We start from the raw sequence: 11,322 nt of genomic DNA, 5'->3' as shown, positions 1-11,322 counted from the left end.
AGATTTTGTTTCAAACATTAATTGCCACCGAATTTGTTGTTGGTAGAAGAACAATAAATTGCATGTGAACATATTGTATGAAATATTAACTAAATCTAAGATAATACAGTTAAACATACCTTAAAACTATGTTCTGCATGGTTATGGAAAAAACATCAGTTTCAACAAAAGAAGAGAGGTATCTCGAACAGCATCTAGAATCTAGAACAGCACAATCTAGCTCCTAGCTTTCATTTCAATTCAAATCTGATTAATGAAAATTGGCGGTAGAGTTAATAGCCAATCTCTGCCAGGCGGAAGTTAAGAAGTAAATCATTCTCAAATCACTCTGAAGAAGGACCATGAGATCAACAAATCATTTACAAATCATCCAGAAGAAAGACTAAGTTAACAAATCATCTTCAAATCACTTTGAAGAAAGACTAAGTTCCAGAAATCATTTTCAAATCACCTTGAAGAATGGCTAAGTTCAACAAATCATGAAGAAATCACTGTAACAATTTCCTAAGTTTAACAAATCACTCAGAAATTGTCTGAAATATGAAAGAAATCACAAGCAAATCACCCTTTCACAACAAATTGTAAGCAAATCATAGTCATCATTTTAGTAGAAAGTGATTTAAGCATGATTTGTTAGATGAATCGCTTACAAATCACTGAAACAAATCACTTTGAAATGATTTTAAAGCAATTTGTAGGCAGTTTGTGAGTGATTTGTTTGAAAAATTTTTCACTTGGGCATCTCTAGCTTATCTACAGTTCTGGTTTTTCCCTTTCAATGGCTTACAGATAAAAAGACTATTATGCCAATTTCCCAAAACTCTTTTTCGTGGCTAATAACATACAATCAAATTTTCTTACCTAAACCTTAATATTTCTTCTACGAAATCCTTCTTTCACTTTCTACCATCGTCGCTTTCATTTTATTCCTGTTCAAACGATTATTTGCCGTTGCATTCTTTGTTTTAGTATAATTCAAAGTTTTACATACTTTATCTAGGAGTTGAAATTCTTTCTCTTTTCTTAATGTTTTAAATAAGGCAACTGACACTAACTTGACAGTGACTGTCTTTTCCATACAGGGGAATCCCTGAATCCAAATTTATCAACACGTCTGACACTACGTACTTCCTCATGCGCAATGCACTGCTCAAGGTTTATGGCGGGAAATGTTTGAAATTTTTTTGACTTGGAAGTAAAATCATAGATATGATTTTATTTTTCAACGTCCCATCTAAAATATAAAATTTATCATATTACTAAGTTAAAAAAACTAAACCATTTAATAAAGTTCAAACAATATTGTATTATATTCTGATAAAAAATCCAGTATTTATAAGAATTATACGAATTTTATACGATCAGAATAACACTAAATAAAATTATATTTTGCCAAACTAGCTTTTTCAAATCATCGCCAAATTAAGTAATGACCAACAATTGTATATGCATGTATCGATCGACATAATTTAAAAATATATATTTTGAATTATTGTGTATTTTACAGATTAAGAAAATACTATATATTTTATTTCGGAATCATAAACATACAATCATGTATTTTTAAAATTAATTTTCTTACTATGACGTCACAATCATCCTAACGTCATTTGATTGTTTGACTGAGATCGCTTGTCGAAAATACCGAAAATAATCTGCCAAAATATAATCAACAATTCTCAAAATGTTGAAGAAATTCATGAACAGGTAAGTCTATTATTTATTTATTTACTTATTCATGAACAGGTAAGTAAAAAAATACGATACATGTACAAAGTAGTTTAAAAGAGTACATTTACAATAAAATATAATTTACTATATGTACAACACATTGATGGAAGGCTCTCATTGTAAAAAAAAAATAAAAAATAAAATAAATTTCTATTTTCTATAATATTCATGCTTGGTTTTCACATTCATTGTCCTTTTTTTGACATAAAGATATCTTTTTCAAAACTTGACCAGGTTAGTCGTAATTCCAGCATGCTCATGGATTACGATGCTGAGCTGTGAGATAAGACGACGGGATACCGAGGATATGTTGTACAAAGAGTTTAAAGAGTTTCAAGCAGACCCTAACAACAAACTGACAACAAAGACCAGACGAAAGTTCTACATGTTCTTGAAACCAGAAGGTATTTAATCGACAAATGCATGAAAAACAGCAAAATACACTTGCGTTTTATAATGACACGTTCTATTTATATTCACCGTTTCTGTTTTCCCTGAGATATTGAAATAGGAATAAACACTACAAAAGACTAAATGAACAAAGAGTGTTTCAGCAGATATGACTTGTAAGTCGTGACAAGGTTTTGTTTGTAAGGCTTATTTACATGTACAAGTATTTAAATTCTATTTCTGGAAGCCCAACTATATATGTAACACTTACAGTTCACTTTCTCCGGATGAAATTCTTCAGAATCACATTTCATTGTTTAACATGTGCACTTTTAACATTCCATTCAAGCAAGGGGAGATATCCCCTGCCTTTGTTGGATTCTAAAAATTCATAAAAAATCCTGACAAAGATACATCGCTTGGGAGATGCCCTACCACGCCCCGTCTTTACACTTCACAAAAATATTTACAGCTTTCAGGCGGACTGTGCATATTCTATAAGTGGTGTGATTCAACTGTTGATTCTAAAAAAAATAAAAAAAAAATGAAGTTACAAAAATTTTCGAATGTCATCATCAAAATGTATCATCAAAACATTTTATACAACAACAGTACATATGCTCATCGTCATAAATTAAAATAAGTTTTTGAATATATACAGCTGCAGCTTCTTGAAAATGGAAAGGGAACTGAAACATATTCATATTTTGTGATCGTCATCAACAAAATTACTTTATACTAAAAATAACATTCTATACACAAATATAATTATGTACATGTATTCTGCAGTTGATATTAAAAGAAAGATGTTTGAGTTTATCGATTACATCTATACATGCAGTCCTTGGAGACAAGGTCTTCAAAAAAAATTTGACGGACCAGCCAAATTGTATTTTAGTATTTTGATTTGAAGCAAAATTTATTCAAAACTACATGTACTACATTTGCTTCCTTACACATGTACATAGTAATGCTCACTTGCATATGGGATGTATGGCAGTCACTTTCAATTGATTTTATACGCAAAAACATGTCAAGTATGAAAAATTTCTAAAATTTCTGACATTGATAAACGCTAATGCCAAATCTCCGATTATTGAAAGAATTATATCAAATAAAAGAATATCAAATATTTAAGTGGTCCTTTATCATAAACGATTTTTACAAGCTATTGATAAGAGGATGACATAAGGATATCAAAAATCTCGTCTGAAGTCACCACTTCGCAAATTATTTGGTCGAAACAATGACCTTGTCAGCAAATACAGCCTACCATCAAGTCAAATGCTAGTTGACTGTTTTCATACTCCTTTTAAGTCAATATTTACAGACTAATTTGTTCGGCAGATATTTCCGTTTTTCCCTATAAGTACGAGGAGCACACGGCGGTTGTGACCGGTCGACAGGGGATGTTCATTCCTCCGTGGCACCTGATCCCACCTCTGATGTTTTGGAGGTCCGTGTTTGCTTTTCTTCTGATATGTATATTGATGAGATGGACTTTAAGCATTGGTACTGATCGTTATCTACATATGAATGAAGGATGGAGATAAAGAACAACTAGTATTCAATATCAAGTCCATTAAACAATACAAAAACAGGAGCAGAGCAAACATGGACCTCCAAAACATCAGAGGTGGGATCAGGTGCCATGGAGGAGTGAGCATCCCCTGCTGACCGGTCACACCCACTGTGTGCTCCTTGTCGTGATCGGGAAATAACGGAAAAATCCGTCGTCAATTCAGTGTATAAATAATGGACTAACAATCATATGAAAAACGTGTGTCAGCATTTGACTCAATGATAAATTGTATTTGCTGACTTGGTCATTGTATTGACCAAAGAACTTACGAAATGATGACTTTAAACACCCAATTTTATGTTAACACCCCCAAAATCTACCCTATTCAAGATCAATAATTTACCGCCAGTCAATCATTAAAAAAAACAATAGCTTCTGATTTGATTGACAAGTCAGCTACCTGTGCTTCCTGATAATCTGAGTTTGCATGTTTTGAAAACAATTACCTGGTCACGCGTCAAACGCTAGTATACACGCGGGTTAGAAAACTCCAATATGTTTGAATTTTATTTAAAAATAATTGAAAGTAGATTATTAAAACATTGACATAATAAGATATTTCTTTTCTATCTTCACTGCTGTTTGTTACTTGTGTTATATATCCTCCACGTTATTTGTAGAAAAAAGACCGCGTTCACAGAAATCGGCTCTATTTGCCGTAATTGGAAGTGACCGACCGTTTAAATTATTTTTTAAGAAATGGGATATAAGAAAAATATTCAGCACTAATTAACGGCAAAGCATAGTTATTAAAAGATGTTTTATTTCGTACTATTGCTACAATCCGCACGATGTTGTACAGAATTTGATGTCAGAATAAATGCTCGAATTTTCTCTAGCGTCTGTATATACGTAATGAAAATGTGAAGATTATTAATAGTGATCGATTCCGAAAAGAAATCTTTCTAACAATAAAATTTTGTTAACACACGAAGAATCAAAAACATGGAATATTTTGGACAACATTGTTGACCTGAAAAAAAATTCCGATCGCGGTAAATGCATGTTCACATGCACAACGGATAGGTGGATTAATGATTTTTTTTTTATTTCAATATTCAGACATTTTTAATCAAGTGATTTCTTTTATTGAAGGTTAAAAAAGATAAATATTATTGATTTGTAGATTTTACTCGTGATTTTTTCTTTTATGTAAGGAAAACATTTTCTAAAACGATATACATGTATCTATGGCACGCCAAATTCACAAAAATGAGATAAACCTAGTTTCACATTTGATAAACTAGGTTTATCGACTGTAAACTATAGTTTACAAACCGTAAACTATAGTTAACGATTCGTTAAGTGTAGTTTTCATCTGTAAAACTATATTTAACGGTTGTTAACTATAGTTTACGAATGATAATCTAAGTTTATCTGTCTGTAATAAGCGTTAACAATAGATTTTGTTGATAAGCATAGATTCACGTTTGTAAACTGTAGTTTACAATCGTAAACCATAGTTAAGAGTTGTTAATCATATATAGTTTCACAAATCGTGAAACTATATTTATCAGATCGTTAACTATAGTTAACGGTTTGTAAACTATAGTTTACAGTCCGTAAACTATAGTTTACAAATCGTGAAACTGTATTTATCAGATAATCTATGTTTTGCAATCGCAAATGATTGTTTTCGGTGTTAAGTATAGTTTACGGTTGTGAAACATAGATTATCACGTTAACTATCATAATAGTTTACAGATGTAAAATATAGATTAACGTTGTTAACTATAGTTTACAGTCCGTAAACTATAGTTTACAACCGATAAACCTAGTTTATCGATTGTGAAACTATGATTTGCTCATTTTTGTGAATTTGGCGTGCCATATGTATCTTATTATTTTTTTCCTTCAGAACATTACCATGATTACGATGAATGCGTTTAGTTTACAAATAAATTTCATATTGAAATAATTATTTTATGTAGTTTCACTCAAAACCAGACACAAAAATGTAATGTTGACCCTGATTACCAAACACAGACTTCCTGTGTAATGCTACGTATACACAGATTTTTGACATCTTGGGTATTGGGGGTCTCCAGGTAAATAACACCACTGTTACTTCGACCACTCCCCCTCCTCAGGTAACCGTACGGTAAAAAATTGGGTCTTTAAACGAGGCTTCTGATATTCTTGTTTTATCAACTTGTTTGTCAATATTCCTCGTTTTAGAAATTGTTTCAACGTAGAGTATTTTATTGCGTATCGAATCAGCTGAGATATATAAACGCCGTATGCAGATGATGAAGGTATATTGCTGCATAAAAGGGAAGTTGACGATAGAAAAGTTAAAGTCATCACGTTTATTATAGAGCTTGGTTGTTAGATTACCAATAACATCTTTTTCAAGTAAAATATCCAAGTATGAAAGCAGATGTGTCAGACTCTGTGGTATCTTTTATCTGAAGCTCACCAGGATAAATCGTATCGACATAGGAATAGAAAATTTCCATTGTTAATTAACAATACGTCGTCGATATATCTTAATGCTGAGTTGAAGTCCACAGCAAGTGTTTTCTTCTTTTCATGCATAAGATTTTGCACAAATTCTGCTTCATATGAATACAAAAATAGAAAAAAATATTTCACCAATTAACAATTTATATTCATTCATATTTTTACTAGTATATCTAAGCGAATTCGAAATAAAATATACAATGAGTCTGCGACATATATTTCTTATGTGGATATTTCACTTATACTGGCATACTGACAGAAAATTGATATTTCAGGGATATTACCCACCTTGTTAAAAGTCAGCATTTCATAACTTTTTAAAAAAAATCTATGATAAATGTATTTATGATGACTGTTAGATAATACCTATAACCTTTCATTTGGTCGTATTTTATAATTAGCCGAATAGAGATGTGTTTCATACCTTTTGTTTTTATACAAAATTTTGCAATGGAATATTCCGTCTATCTGATCATAGGGATCCCTAGTGGGTACAACCGACCAGAAGGGAATGTTTACTCCTACAGGCACCTGATCCAACTTTTCGTATAGATTGGTTACCCTTATATCCTTTTTCATTTAGCAAACTTGAAAACAAATCAATTGTTTACTTTGAATTATATATTCTCTGCTTTTTAATTTTAAACACATTAACCTTGCCAGTTTCACTTGGCTTTAATTTGTACCTGCTTTTTTAAAGTGAGCATATGTTTTAAGGCTGACGTGAATTCTTAATAAATCATTTTTGTTTTCTTTTTCAGATATTATAGAAGGTCAAAGAGTTAAGGACCAGACACCTTCCCAAGCTTTTGAGATGCTGGAATCGATCTATGAAAGAATGCAATTCTTTTAAGCAAATCAATCATTGCAAACTGATATAGGGAATTTATTTAGTTTATACATATATGAGATTGGAACGTTTTCTACGCATGCAAAATGGCAAGAACATCTTGTTGACGAACTGTTGAGAATTTAGAGGCGTGCTTAAAGAAAACTACCCATAGGCACAAAGTTCAGAATACGGAACACAGCTATCAGTACCATCCTTCACAATCCACTCCTCTCCACATTGATTATTTGAAATAATTCTCATAGGAAACAATACCGTTTGTGTGTCTGGCGAACACTGCGTTTCTGAGTCGATTGACTCAAAACAAGGAGTACTCAAGTACTTACGTAAATAAAACATTACAACAAAATGAGTAATCAGACTGCTTTTGTTATTAATCTTATATTACATGATAGAGCGATCGATACACAAAAGAAAGGTATTTGAACAGTAGAAAACGTCTGTCCTGACAGGCCCATGGTGTTAAGATATCGGGGTAGTTCCGGAATGCAGACATGCCATCGTTCACCAGATCGGCTCATTACACCTTCATCAGACCCTCACTGAAGCATTTGTCAAACGTATTAGCCACTGAAGGTGGGTTGGAAGACAAACAGTGAGCTTGTCTGAAGGTGAAAGGTGTGTGAGATTAATCACACCCTAATGAGGCATGTCTGTCATTGAATTAATTCTTACGTGACGTTAAATGTTCGTATTTTTTGGACGAAATATTGTACCCACTGAAAGTGGGGGATATTAATTTCGGTCTGTCCGTATGTTTGTCCGTCTGTCTGCAGTTCTCTGTCTGTAAACACTTTCGTTTTCACCTGATATCTCGAAAAGCCTTTGAGCATTTCAGTGAAATTTTATACAAACACTCCTTCCTATGATTTTGGGGTAAAAAGGTCAAACGAGAAGGTCATAATTTTTATTATTATTATTATTATTTTTATTTTTTATTGGCTCTTTCATCATATACTTATGTTATAAAATTATAAAGAAAACCATGCAACAAATTTAACTATAGACAATAACAACTATCTTCATCTTACAAGACAATGTTTCTGATTTATAATCATTAAAAATTGTTGTGGAGCTTACTATCTACATAATTTTACACAAATTAACTGTTCATTGTTTTTACAAAGAGATATATTACAGGGGAAATTACATTTTGATTTGAACACTTAATTTGATAGCATAGTATATAAAAAAATGCAATAAATTCTACGATAATGATTATAATACATCTAATATTGGTTGCCAAATTTCATTAAAATTATCTAAATTACTTCTTGAGCAATACACTGCTTTTTAAAGCAGTAATCTCTTTTTCAACAGATTTAAAAAAGTTGTGTAACTCTGGTACTTTTCTAATGACATCCAAATTAGAAACTGACACTGAATGTATATATAACTTTGCAAGCAAAATGCAGTAATTCAAACCATCACATTTTCTCTCATATAGACCTAAAATAACATTTCGTCAAGAAATCTTTTTTATATTGAATAGATGTAGATAAGGCCATAATTTTATTCAATTCAAAAATACTGATGATAAACGTTTATGTTTTTATTATTCATTTATTTATCAGATCTGTACTCACTCGAAAATAAGTAATACAATAGATACGTAAGTTTAAAGTTCAGTTATTTCATTTTTAAATGCAAAATTACATGCGCTATTATCAGGCTCATTCTTGTATTCAATGAAGCAAAATTTGTTCAGAATCTTTTACGTGAAAAGAAGAAAACACTTGCTGTCGTCTTCAACTGGACATTAAGAGTTTTTTCCCCATTATCGATACGATATATTCCGGTGAGCTTGAAACAAAAGATACCACCGAGTCTGCAACATCTGTTTCATATTTGGATCTTTAACTAGAAAAAAGTATTAATTGTTATCTAACAACAAATCTTTGTGATAAACTTGATGACTTTGACTTTTCTACCGTCAACTTCCCTTATTTATACAAAACGTTTGTCGACTGCATACGAAGTTTATCTCGCTCAGTCAATTCGATATGGAATAGCATGTTCTATGTATGAACAATTTCTAAAATGAGGTAAGTTATTTAGTTATTGATAAACAAGTTGAAGCAACAATATCAGCAGTCCCTTTAACGTCATCAATTAATAAGATCTATGGTCTATACAATTAATGATCTTGTCAGCAAATGAAATTTATCATTAAGGTAAATGCTAACTGATTTTTTTCAAACTGATTGTAAGGCCATTATTTACACACTGATTTGTCCACGAATTTTTCCCTTTTTCTCTACTGAACATGACAAGGAGCACACGGCGGGTGTTATTGGTCGGTAGGGGATGCTCACTTCTCCATTTGTTAAGTGTCCGCGGACGGATTGGTTTCGAGTTTATTGAATTAAAAACTTGCAAATACAATTTGAATAGACAAATAAAATCTTTGAAACGCAGATTTATCTCGGGATCGACATTTCTTTTTATTTGAAGCAGTGTTCAAATTTTTTTGTTTCAAGAAACTATTAGATTAATTTAGTTACATTGAGAGGAGTAATCACAAATAATGGTGAGAAATTCTAAAATTGTGTTTAAAATGTGTTTTTTTTTTCCCAGCTTTTTTTTTGTAGTAAGAAAGGTTTTCGAATTGAGGTTGAACGCTAAACAAAGAAAAAAACTTGGAATGGCCTTTCCGTTGTTCATGCGTTGCATAAAAACCATCAGTTATTTTGAGTGCCTTTGTCTTCATAATTTATCGTAGAAAATACCTTTTATAGATTTTAGATAGATTTTTTACCAGTGCACACGGTGTTAAAAGAATTAGATAATTACTTGCATGAAAATGAAATAGTAACATATGTTATCGTTACAGTGACATAACCTCAATAGCCGGATGCTCTGAAAAGTAATTAAGCGAGTACATTGAAACTGTTACTAAAATTGTGTGAGTGACAACAGTTATTTTAACAAAATTTCACAAGAACATGTATGTGAATTTTTTTTGTTTTCTTTTTTGCACCTATTGTGAAATCACACATTTTCAATGGGGTTTAATTTTGGCAGCTTTCGAGATACAAAGAGACCCACGATCTTATGTCCACCACGAAATGTAATTGTTCACATATAATACTACTCAACAATTCATCATCCACGAAATGAAATCATCATGAACCCATATTTTTCCCCTAAGATCAAAAAAATTTGACCCCATGAAAAAATATGATTGTAAAGTATTTTTTATGATTAAACAAAACTGCTAATATTTTTCAACCAAACGATACTATTTGTTATTTCCATATGTTTCATTTAGAAATTGAAGTAATTAAAAAAAAATAAGATATTAAAAGAGCCTACTAATTCATTATTTTTATCATTTAAGATAAATTTATCATGAGATGTACATTTTATATGAGTGCTGCAGAGAAATTAAAGAATTTTTTCTTCTTTGTTCAAGGATTATTAAACATGATGGCAGTTTCCAATGTTTGCATTAGTATGAAAATAAAAATATAAGTACGACATTTATTTCATTTTATGAATTACACATTTTGCAAAGCTGTTAAATTAAATATTTGCAAATTTAATTCAGAATTAAATACAATTTACATGTAGAAATCGTCTACCTCCCTTTCCTATGTAGCAATATAATCGTATTACCTGAATAAATGGTAAAAGTCCTCCAGTTGATTTGATGTAATAATTTCTTTTAAAACGAGACAAGTTATTAGCCATCAAGTTGATTCAACAAGGGTATCAACCCTTTTGAAGTCATCATTTCGCAAGTTCCAAGGTCAATAGCACAATGACCTAATCAGCAAATACAATCTATATTAGGTCAAATTCTGACTGACGTTTTTAATACTTATTTAAAAACCGAAGTTTTTTTTCCGTGTTATCCGATCATGACATTGAGCACTCTGCATGTGTTAAAGGTCTGCATGCAATTGTTACTACTCAATGCAATCTGAACCCGCCTCTATTTTAAGAGGTCCTTGCTTGCTCTAGATCTGCTCCCAATTTGTATTGTTGAAATTGATTCTGAGGCTGAATACTGTTCGTTATCTCTCGATTTCATGTAGAGAGACCAAGAGGGCCGAATAAGTTTCTAGAGGGTTTATTCAACATCTTTGTAATAATAAATTATATTTTTAAAAAATGCAAAATGACGTCAACGATGGAAAACAAATAATTAAAACCTAAGTAAATTTGATTATTCTTCTTGGTCAAAACTCGAGAATAACATTGTAGCTGATCTTAGGTCTCAGATCTCCACAACCAATCATTAAAAACTTTTAGCCTTTAATGATTAACACAAAGAAAGAGAGCATGTTGTACATGTAACTCA

This window comes from Saccostrea cucullata, unplaced genomic scaffold (assembly GCF_032062105.1).
Source record: "Saccostrea cucullata isolate Sc308-1 unplaced genomic scaffold, CSIRO_AGI_Scuc_v1 ctg142, whole genome shotgun sequence".
NCBI classification, from domain to species: Eukaryota; Metazoa; Mollusca; class Bivalvia; order Ostreida; family Ostreidae; genus Saccostrea; species Saccostrea cuccullata.
The sequence above is the reverse complement of the archived record's forward strand: the minus strand, read 5'-3'. Positions refer to the sequence as shown.